This window comes from Sapajus apella, unplaced genomic scaffold (assembly GCF_009761245.1).
Source record: "Sapajus apella isolate SASKATOON/1434 unplaced genomic scaffold, GSC_monkey_1.0 scaffold83, whole genome shotgun sequence".
In the NCBI taxonomy this organism is placed as follows: Eukaryota; Metazoa; Chordata; class Mammalia; order Primates; family Cebidae; genus Sapajus; species Sapajus apella.
The window spans coordinates 2,065,081-2,076,761 of record NW_022437023.1 but is presented as its reverse complement, the minus strand read 5'-3'; the positions used below and the strand labels follow the sequence as shown (position 1 = coordinate 2,076,761).

Below are 11,681 nucleotides of genomic sequence, written 5' to 3'. Positions count from 1 at the left end.
ATATATATATATATATATATATATATATATATATATATATATAAGCTTTATTGAGGTATAGTTTACATATTATAAAATTCACCTATTTTAAGTGTGCAGTGATTTTCAGTAAATATATAGAGTCTTGTAATCATCACAATACAGTTTCGGAACATTTCTGTCGCTCCAGTAAAATTCCTTGTCCCAATTTTGGTCAGTCCTGTTTTCATCCCCAGCCCCAGGCAAGCACCATTCTATTTACCGTCTCTTATGGCTTTGCCTTTTCTAGACATTTTATATGCATGTAAACCTACAGAGTGTAGCCTTTTGAGGCAGGTTTTTTTGCCTTAGCATAATGTTTTCAAGGTTCATGCATGTTGTAGCATGTATCATATAGATGGAAGTTCATTTTGTTTTATAGCTCAATATTCTACATAGTTTTTAATTACTTTTTTTTTTTTTTTAAAGACAAGTTCTTGCTCTGTCACCCAGGCTAGAGTGCAGTGGCATGATCACGGCTCATTGCAGCCCCAACCTCCAGGGCTGAAGTGATTTTCCTGCCTCAGTATACCCAAATAGCTAGAACCACAGGTGTGCGTTATCATACCTGGCTAATTTTTTTTTTTTTTTTGTATTTTTTTGTAGAGATGGGGTTTCACCATGTTGCCCAGGCTGGTCTTGAACCTTTAGACACAAGTGATCTGCTTGCCTCCGACTCCTGAAGGGTTGAGATTACGGTGTGAGCCACCACACCTGGCTTAAAATTATCTTTAAGGGTGTTGTCTTCTGAGGTCTTTGTCATTTATAAAACTGATATTTATATTTTCCTCATGTTTTTTTTTTCAGTTTGCTATTTGTGCTTTAACTTATTAAAATTTTATTTGGGTATTTAATCTTGTTTTTTTGAGATGGAGCCTTGCTCTGTCGCCCAGGCTGGAGTGCAGTGTCGAAATATTGGCTCACTGCAAACTACTCCCAGCCTCAGCCTCCTGAGTAGCTGGGATTATGGGTGTGCTCCATCAAGCCCAGCTAATTTTTGTACTTTCAGTAGAGACGATGTTGCACCATGTGGATCAGGCTGGTGGGTATTTATTCTTAAACGTAATACATTTTTCATGTAAAAAGTTTGGATGGTGCATAAATCCCTGTGTCCTTTTTCTTATCCCACTCTCTAGAAATGGCCATCATTTTCTTATTTCAGAGATATTCAGTGCCTCTCTAGGCATGTATTTGGTCAGAGTGGTCACAGAGCCCTTAAGCATGCTAATTAGAAGTTATCATTATACTTTTCTCCATTCCCCACACAGATTTAAGTACCTCTTTCCACCTTTTTCTGAAAAAGAATCGTCTTATACATTTATAGTCGAAAGTCATGAAAGCAGTCCCTGATAGATGTCTTTAGTTGGGAAATTTTCTCCTTTGCAATATTTTAAAATGAACTTTGTTATGTTTTTAAGTATAGACTTGAGACTGCCTCATTTCTTTTCCATCATCCACGTTAGTTGTGAAGATTTATTTTCTAACTGGGAGAGCATGATCTGTTGGTATACCATCTCATACATAGATGTCTTATCCCCTCTTCCCCACCTTTTAAAAAAACCCCACATACAAATGATCAAATGAGATCATACTAAACTTTTTTTTTTTTTTTTTTTTTTGAGACAGAGTGTTGCTCTGCCACCCAGGCTGGAAGGCAATGGAACAATCTTGGCTCACTGCAACCTCCACCTCCCGGGTTCAAGCAATTCTCCTGCCTCAACTTCCCAAGTAGCTGGGACTATAGGCGCATACCACCATGCCTGGCTAATTTTTGTAGTTTTAGTAGAGACAGGGTTTCACCATATTGGCCAGGCTGGTCTCGAACTACTGACCTCAGGTGATCCTTCCCCCTTGGCCTCCCAAAGTGCTGGGATTATAGGCGTGAGCCAACATGCCTTGCCATACATACTGTTTTTGTGTATGGGTATATTTGCAAGGGGTGAAGGGGGGTGGTTTGCTACAGGGTCTTGCTCTGTTGCCCAGGCCAGAGTACGGTCCTGCAATCGTGGCTTACTGCAGCCTCAACCTCCCAGACTCAAATGATCCTCCTGCCTCAGCCTCCCTAGTAGCTGGGACTACAGGCATGTGCTGTCATGCCTTGCTAATTTTTTTTTGTAGAGACAGTGTCTTGCTATGTTACCCAGGCTGGTCTGGAAATCCTGGGCTCAAGTGATCCTCCACCTTGGCCTCCCAAAGTGCTGGGGTTACTGGGATGAGCCACCTGTGCCCACCTCTATGTATACTATTCTCAAACTTGATTTTTAAATTTCACAGTATGTTATGGACAGCATGTTTTTTGTTTGTTTGGTTGGTTGGTGGTTTTTTTTTTTTTTTTTTTTTTTTGAGACAGAGCCTCACTCTGTTGCCAAGGCTGGAGTGCAGTGGCACAATCTCTTCTCACTGCAACCTCCACCTCCTGGGTTCAAGCGATTCTCCTGCCTCAGCCTCCTGAGTAGCTGGGACTACAGGCGCCCGTCACCACACCTGGCTAATTTTTGTATTTTTAGTAGAGGCGGGGTTTCACCATATTGGTCAGGCTGGTCTCAAACTCCTGACCTCAGGTGATCTGCTCACCTCAGCCTCCCAAAGTGCTGGGATTACAGGTGTGAGCCACCGTGCCCAGCCTGTTTTTGTTTTTGAATGGATGCATGGTGTGTCCATTGTGGTTGGCCATATTTTACTTAACCACTACTTTGTTGATGGACAAGAGTTTTGCTACACTCAACCAACTGAAGAGTTATCTGTATCTTTACCTTGTTGCTGGCCTAATGGATTAAAATGTATTCATTTAAATTTGCTTTTCTGTAATTATGAGTAAGGTTGGACGCCTTTATTGCCCTTTTGTATTTTTCTGTAACTTGTGTATTTTCCTCTCTACTTCTCTCAGATTGTTATTCTTTTCCTCATTGATTTATGTCAGCTGTTTGCATATTAAGGAAAATAGCTTATTAGATTCTTGCTGTTCCTCCAGTTTGTCTTTTAACTAGGTTTATAATGTTTTTTACTACGTGGCACTTTTTGGGTGAATTTTGGTGACATTGACTCCAGCAGTCTTTTCCTTTCTGATTTCTGCTTTAAAGTATGGTGGCATGGGGTGGGGGTTGGGGTGGGGTCGGGGTGGGGAAGGTGGGAGTGGGGGTGGGCAGGAGGGGGAGAAATTCTTAATTGTTATATAAAATTCACTTCTGTTTTCTTTATGACTGCATAATTTACATATAAATATTCTGTATAGCTGAATTTTTAAATGTCAGTATCTTAACATGTTTTCCAGATGACTAGTCAGTTTTCCCATTTGTTGAAAAATTTACATTTCCCTGGTGATTTGAAATGCCATCTTTATCATATATCAAATGCAAATATATATATATTAGGGCTTGTTTTTGCACGTTTTCTTTTTTGTTTTTGTTTTTGTAATTTTTTTTTTTTGAGACGGAGTCTTGTTCTGTCGCCCAGGCTGGAGTGCAGTGTCGTGATTTTGGCTCATTGCAACCTCTGCCTCCCAGGTTGGTGTGATTCTCCTGCCATAGCCTCCTGAGTAGCTGGGATTACAGGTGCCTGCCACCACACCTGGCTGATTTTTGCATTTTTAGTAGAGACGGAGTTTTACTTTCTCAGCCAGGCTGGTCTTGAACTCTTTATTGATTGATTGATTGATTGACAGGGGTCTCAGCACGTTGGTCAGGCTGGTCTTGAACTCTCGACCTCAGGTGATCCGAACGCCTTGGCCTCCAAAGTGCTGGGATTACAGGCATAAGCCACTGCACCCGGCCTGTTTTTACACTTTTTCTTGTGTTGCATTGGTGTGCATGTCCAGTTTTTCAGGGCCTCAGAATTTAAATTTTTCTTTTTTTCTTTTCTTTTTTTTTTGGTGGCGATGGGGGTCTAACCAACTTGCTCAGGCTGGTTGGGAACTCCTGGGCTCAAGCGATCCTCCTACCTGGCCTCCCAAAGTTCTGGGATTACAGGTGTGAGCTACTGTACCCAGCCGAAAGCCAGAGTTTTAATGTTTACTTAAAGATGTTTTTAAAGGGGCAGTACATTTCCTTTATTAATTTTCATTTTATTCAGATTACAAATATATGGTTTAAAGAGTTAAGTAGTTCTATGGGCTTGTTAAAAGTAGCAAGAGGTTCTAGACCTTTTTCCTTCTTCCTTGACTCCCCAGAGGCAGTCTGTTTCAGTCCTTTCAACTGATTTTTGGGTTTTTACCTCTCTCTCAATTTTTTTTAACCTTTAATAATTATTTGTTGACTTTCCACAGGGAGATAAGGATTTTGCTTTGTGATAGCCAATGTGGTGGTGAAGAGCAAAATTCAAAGCCTGTGCTGTGTGACATTTGGCAAGTTACTGTCTCTGTGCCTCAGTTTTCTCATATATAACATAAGGGCACCAGTTGTTAGATGGGAATTAGGTAAATTGATAGTGTAAACAGATTTGGACCTCTTCCTGGCACATAGTAGTTTGACTCACCCCATTTCCTGTTCTCCCATTTTAATTATTTGTACTTTGGCTAATTAAAGTTTCATTGTTTTTGTCTGTGTGTGTGTGTGGTGGAGAGTGGCGGGCGTCAGTGGTGACAACGGTGGTGGTGGTGGTGGTGGTGGTGGTGGTGGTTGTATTTGAGACAGGGTCTCTCTGTTGCTCAGTGTTGCCATCACAGTTCACTGCAGCGTTGACCTCTTGGGCACAAGCGATCCTCCCACCTCAGCCACTTTAGTGGCTGGAACTACAGGCGTGTGCCAGCACACTCAGCTAATTAAAAAAAAAAAAAAAAAACTTTTTGTAGAGACAGTGTTGCATTTCGTTGCCCAGGCTGGTCTTGAACTCCTGAGCTCAAGTGATCCTCCTGCTTCAGCCTCCCAAAGTGCTGGCATTACAGACATAAGTCATCAAGCTTATTGTTTATAACTGTTTAAATGTTTCTCAACACTTGAGCCATTAGTATGCTTGGATTACTTTTCTTTCTGAGCACAATATTTTGCTGCCCTGAGGGTGATTTTTGTTTTGTTCAATCTTTTTTTTTTTTTTTTTTTAACTAAATTATCCTCAGACTCCTTAATATATTCTATCAGTTTTATCTTTTTGAAGAATTCTTTTCTAGAATGCTGGACCGACTCTGATCTGGACTGGCTGAGTTCTAGATCTGTACAGATCTCACCCTGGGGTTCCTTTCAGCCTTTCTTTGTTGGAGCCTCTGTTTGCTGGACCCATTTTTTTTTTTTTTTTAACTTCTCGAGAGTGCAAGGGAGATAAAATTCGAAACTTTCGCATTCTGAAACTTTTTCTTGCTTTGATACTGCACCTGCTATCCCAGGTTTGGCTGGGGAACAGTTTTTTTAAGGTTGGAAATATTTTTCTCAGAATTTTGAAGGCACTGATCCTTTGTCTTGTGTTTTCAGTGGCAATGTTGAAATATTCTGATTCTTTGCTCTTCGAATGAATCCTGTCTTCTTCCCTTTCTGAAAGCTTTTGTTAACTTTGCTGTGCCCCTGGTGTCCTGAAATTTGTTGGTGATGCATTTCAGCATGCATTTTCATATATTTTGTTCAGCTTTGATGAGCTCTTTCAGTCTGGAAACTCCCTTCTTTTGTTATTGGAAAATTTCTTGAATTGATCCTTTAATTTACTCTCCTTCCTTTTCTCTGTTCTCCTTTATTGGAGCTTCTGATTTTCAGACATTGGACTTTGTGGTCTGGTTCTGTAATTATATTTTCTTTTTATCTTTTGACAAAATGTTTGCTTTGTTTTCTGGACGATCTTCTCAGCGTTGTTTCCTTCAAGTTGTTTTTTTGTATTTATTTACTTTAGTTTTGTTTATTTCATACTAGATACGTTACCATAAATATATTGTGGTTCTTGACTGCATACACCTATTTAAAAAAAAAATCTTTTTTTAAGATACGGGTTCTCCCTTTGTTACTCTGGTTGGTCTTGAACTCCTGGGCTCATGCGATCCTCCCACCTCAGCCTCCCAAAGTGCTGGGATTAGAGGTGTGAGCCACCACACCCACTATATACTCCTATTTAAGAGTGGAACACAAAAAGAATATTGGGGTTGAGCACAGTGTCTCACACCTGTAATCCCAGCAATTTGGGAAAGCCAAGGCGGGTGGATCACCTGAGGTCAGGAGTTTGAGACCAGCCTGGGCAACATGGTGAAACCCCATCTCTACTAAAAATGCAAAAAGCCAGGTGTGGTGGCACACACCTGTAGTCCCAGGTACTTGGGAGGCTGAGGCAGGAGAATTGGTTGAATCCAGAAGGTGAAGGTTGAAGTGGGCTGAGATTGTGCCACCATACTCTAGCCTGGATGGCAGAATGAGACTTTGTCTCAAAAAAAAAAAAAGGGGCCGGGTGCGGTGGCTCACGCCTGTAATCCCAGCACTTTGGGAGGCTGAGGCAGGTGGATCACGAGGTCAACAGATCGAGACCATCCTGGTCAACATGGTGAAACCCCGTCTCTACTAAAAATACAAAAAATTAGCTGGGCATGGTGGTGCATGCCTGTAATCCCAGCTACTCAGGAGGCTCAGGCAGGAGAATTGCCTGAACCCAGGAGGCGGAGATTGTGGTGAGCCAAGACCGCGCCATTGCACTCCAGCCTGGGTAGCAAGAGCGAAACTCCGTCTCAAAAAAAAAAAAAAAGGCGGGGGGGGGGATGGCATGACTATGACTATAGGGCCTAACTGTGGGCTTAACAGCCCCACCCATTTCCTCCAGGGTGGGTCAGTCATTGGGGTATGCAGTGTTATGACTACATTGGGGGATCTGAGGCCTAGCTAGTGGGTTTAGGCAGATGCATAACCTCTCCTGTTTTTGTATATGTCTTTATTCCTAAATTTTTTTGGAATACTCATTGTAAACCACGTTGCTGCTCTACTTTTCCCACTGCTGGCTAAGGAAGATTCAACTTTTTCAGGTTGGCTAAGTCATTTACCATTTGTCTACTTCTCAGTTCCCTTAATGTTGCTTCACTTGTTCATTTTGCCCTAGTGAATTCATGCCTTTTTTTCCCCATCCCTGTATTTTAGGAGGGTTTAGGACGAGAGATGAGGCTAATGCATGCATTTAGCATTTAGTCTTTAACTGGAGCTGAGAGGAAGTACTGGATTTGCATCTAAAAGGTTTTATTCTGCCTTTCATTCTTATTATGATATATATGGTGTTTTGGATATGATGCAACATTTTGGTATGCCAGTTTAATGATCCATCAAGTTGTAACAGTTATTGCCACATATATTATATAGATAACTTTCTGTCTCCAAATAGACTGAAAGGGTAAAAAACAAACTGTAGATGGTTATCTCTGGTTGATGGGATTACAGTTGTTTTTCAGTTTCTTTGTGCTTTTACTTTATTTTTACTTTTTTGAGACAGGGTCTTGATCCTCACCCAGGCTTGAGTGCAGTGGCGTGATCACGGCTCACTGCAGCCTCAACCTCTCAGGCTCAGTTGGTACTCCCACCTCAGCCTCCTGAGTAGCTGGGACTATAGAAGCTACTTTGTGCCACAGGTTTACGTATTTTTTGTGGCCCTGGCTGGTTTTGAACTCCTGAGCTCAAGTGATCTGCCCGCCTCAGCCTCCCAAAGTGGTGGGATTACAGGCTTCGGGCCACAGCCTTCGTGCTTTCACTTTAATTAATACATTTTCTATATTGAATATGCATTACTTGTATAATTAGGAAAAATAATATTTAAGTACTGAAAAAATTGCTAGTTAATCAAATCCTTGGATGAAAGTTGGCTTTAGGGATCAATGTGGTTCTCTGTTACTTAATCCTAAACCTATCAAGATTTGTGCTGTGTCTTTTACTTCTTTTGGGTAATCTGCAGTTAGAAACCCTAATTTTTGGATGTGTATGTGTGTTTTACAGAATTTATTCTGATTTCTCCTCAACTTTTTCCTTTTTTTTTTGAGACAGGATCTCACTCTGTCACCCAGGCTAGAGTGAAGTGGTGTGATCTCTGCTCACTGCAACCTCCACCTCCTGGGTTCAAGTGATTCTCCCACCTCAGCCTCCTGAGTAGCTAGGACTACAGGTATATGCCACTGTGCCTGGCTAATTTTTGTATTTTTTTTTTTTTAGAAGAGGCAGGGTTTCACCATGTTGGCCAAGCTGACCTCAAGTGATCTGCCTGCTTCAGCCTTCCAAAGTGCTGGGATTAGAGGTGTGAGCCACCGCACCTAGCCCTATCCTCAGCTTTTAATTTTGAAGAGTTTCAAACCTATAGAAAAGCTGAGATGCCAACATAGTGATTCTGTATACTCTTCACATAGATTCACCAGTTAATCACCATTTTGCCACATTTGCTTTATGTTTTAAGTACCTTTACTGAAGTATAATTTGCATACCATAAGTTAACCCATTTTAAATGTATAATTCAATGACTTTTAGTAAGTTTATCAGTCTGTAACCATCATCCCAATCCAGTTTTAGAACACTTTCATTACTCCAGTAAGATTTTTTCTGCCTATTTACAGTTAATTCATACTCATCCCCAGCCTTAGCCAACCACTAATCTTTTTTGTCTCTAAAGATCTGCCTTTTCAGCTGGGCAAAGTGGCTCATGTCTGTAATCCCAGCACTTTGGGAGGCCAAGGTGGATGGATTGACTGAGATCAGGAGTTCAAGACCAGCCTGGCCAACATGGCGAAACCCTGTCTCTAGTAAAAATACAAAAAAATTAGCCGAGTGTGGTGGCAGGTGCCTGTAATCCCAGCTACTCCAGAGGCTGAGGCAGGAGAATCACTTGAACCTGGGAGGCGGAGGTTGCAGTGAGCCTAGATTGCACCACTGCACTCCAGCCTGGCGACAAGAGCGAAACTCCGTCTCAAAAAAAAAAAAAAAAAAAAAACCTAACTGGGAGTGGTGGCATGTGCCTGTATTCCCAGCTACTTGGGAGGCTGAGGTGAGAGGATTGGTTGAGCCCAGAAGTTCTAGGCTGCAGTGAAGCAGTGAGCTATAATTCTGCCACTGCACTCCAGCCTGGATGACAGAGTGAGACTGTCTCCAAAAAAAAGAGGGCTTCAGAGTTCTCACAGGTAGCCTCTGAAGGTGTCTTGGACAAGGCTGAGTCTTGACTGTTTTTGTGATCTTTTGTAGATGGATCTATTATTATTTTAGCCACTTTTTACTTTCTATCAGTTTATTTTAGGTCTTGGGTGGCACCATGTAACAAAAAGTAGGTGTTGTCATCTCAGTTTATTACGCGTATGTTTATTGATTTGAGGCGTGAACATAATGTGGGCTGAATGTTACTTGATGTGAGGGACTATTTTGAGACATTAGGATCACGAATCATTATATCAGTTTATAAGTTGATGTACATTTGAGTTTGTACTTACTGGCTATATGATGAATAAAGCTGCTGCGAACATTTCACTTGTGAGACTGGGTGGACATATTTTTAGATTTTTCTTGAGTAGATACATAGGAAGGGAATTGTTAATTTGTGTGGTAAAGTTATGTGTAGCTTTTTAAGAATCTGCTAAACTGTTTTCCAAAGTAATTACCATTCTACATTCTTAGCAGCATTGTATGAGAGTTCTCTCCAGCTTTTATACATTTTTTTCCCTGAACCATTTGAGATAAATTGCAAGGATTATGAGATTTCACCTTTAAGCCCTTCAGCAAATATATCCTAAGAGAACAAGAGCATTATCCTACATGACTACAGTATCATTGTCACCCTCAAGAAACTTAACATGGAAACAAAAGTTTTATCTAATATATAGCCCATCCGTAAATTTGTCCCCAAAATGCCCTTTACAAGTTTCCTTTTTTTTAAATCCAGGATCTTCTCAGGGATCCTATGTTACCTTTGGTTGTCATGTCTCTTTAGACTTCTATGTAGAACAAACAGTTCCCTCGCCTTTTGTGGGTGTTCTATGACACTGACATTTTTATAGAGTTCATGTCAGTCAGAGTGTCCTATATTGTCAGTTAGTCATGATTAGAATCAGATTATTTTGTTGGAAATAATACACAGATGATCCTGTGTCTTTCATTGCATCACATCAGGAGGCATATCATGTTAATTTGTTCTATTATTGACTATGCTAAATTGAATATTTGGTTAAGATAGTGTCCACCTGTTTTTCTCCTTTGTAATTAATAAGTAATCTGAGGGGATGACTCTCAGACTGTGGGAATATCCTATTTCCCATAGTCTTCCTCCCCGCTGTTTGAGTATCTATTGATGATCCTTGACCTGAGTTGGTACTGCATAGGTGGTTGCAAAAAGGTTATTGTCTAATTTTGTTGCTCCTTCATTTATTAGTTGGCATTCATCTGTAAAGATATTAATTTTTAAATGGAACGTGCCAAATTAGAGTTGTGAAAGGAATCCATGGTGAATAGAGCAAAATTTTGGTCATGTTTTAATTTATCTTAATATTGTGAGCCTAAGTGTATTTGCCTTACCCTCAGCCGTATAGGATCCAAAGAAAGGGTATTGAGAAAGATCTCCTTGACCTTTGTAAAGCTTGAAATATATAAACACCTTCACTATGTTTACATTATTTGGGGATGTGTACTGCTTTTCTGTCTTTGAGTGACCAATCTTTTTTTTTAGGAAGAATCAGAATAAACTATATATATTTTTTTCCTCTCGGTTTTTAGTATCTTCTTTGTAAACCAGATTGGATAGTTTTTTTTTTTTTCATGTATATTTGGATGGCGTTATGATTTTTTTTCGCCGGAAGGGCTAGTAATTTTACTGGTGATAATTATGCAGTGTCATGTAAGGAAGCTATTTTTAGAAGTCCTTTTATTCTGGAATGCATAAGAAATGCCATAGTTGGATGAGGTGTCTCAATCCTGCTTGGGTATCATCTGAAGAGTTGGTTGCCCAGAACATGAAAACATTAACAGAATATGTGAGATTGTTTGCAAATATAACAGGACTTTACAGGATATATTCTTCAAGTGTTATATCCCTTGTTTGTGCTGATTAGTTATTAAAAATGATAACATTCTCTCACATATCACATATTTATACTGTCATTAGTTTGTAAAAGAAAAGGGAACCTGTTACTCTCAGGCCTGTAATTCTCAATATTCTTTTCCCAAGTTCCATCTTGTTTTGTCCCCTATTTGTTAAGTATATAGCATTTTGAAGGTACCTCCATACCAGATATACCAGAAAACAGCCAAGTATGTCCACAGAGTACTTGGAGATACTGGCTGCAGAATGAGTAGAGTTAGGGGTCAAAGTTTAAATGCTATGTGGCATTATTTGGTAGTGTTAGGTAACCTGACATTGTCTTTGCTCAGCATATATTAGAATTTGGTTAAGGTTTATTTACCTTTTTGCTCTTAGAGGAGACAATAAGATTGATAGCATAGAGCTATAGATTTTCTCTTAGACATGTATCCTAGGGTGCATTTTTTCAGGGTGAAGTATATTGATGGTATGGCCAGCATTAGTTTTTTTTAGCAGAGATGAAACAGAATATACTTTGAAGCACACTGTCAGGAAATCTCAAAGGCAACAAGTATTAGAGTTGTGAAGCATTTTAATCAAACGTGTATGCAAAAGTGTAGCATTTCTTTCTTTTTTTTTGAGTTGGAGTTTCGCCCTTGTTACCCAGGCTGGAGTGCAATGGCGCGATCTCGGCCCACCGCAACCTCCGCCTCCTGGGTTCAGGCAATTCTCCTGCC

At 40.3% G+C, this 11,681-nt stretch overlaps 1 protein-coding gene and 1 long non-coding RNA gene across 5 annotated transcripts in view; one reads left to right on the top strand and one right to left on the bottom strand.

The window, feature by feature from the left end:
- ILRUN (inflammation and lipid regulator with UBA-like and NBR1-like domains) overlaps positions 1–11,681 on the top strand; it is a 113,119-nt gene that overhangs the window by 22,361 nt on the left and 79,077 nt on the right. The gene's annotated exons all lie outside the window — the stretch shown is intronic.
- Positions 2,156–11,681, bottom strand: part of LOC116533649 — a 24,578-nt gene continuing 15,052 nt past the window's right edge. Inside the window, exon 4 of the long non-coding RNA XR_004261386.1 lies at positions 2,156–2,251. This is a non-coding gene — a long non-coding RNA (uncharacterized LOC116533649). The remainder of the gene's footprint in view (positions 2,252–11,681) is intronic.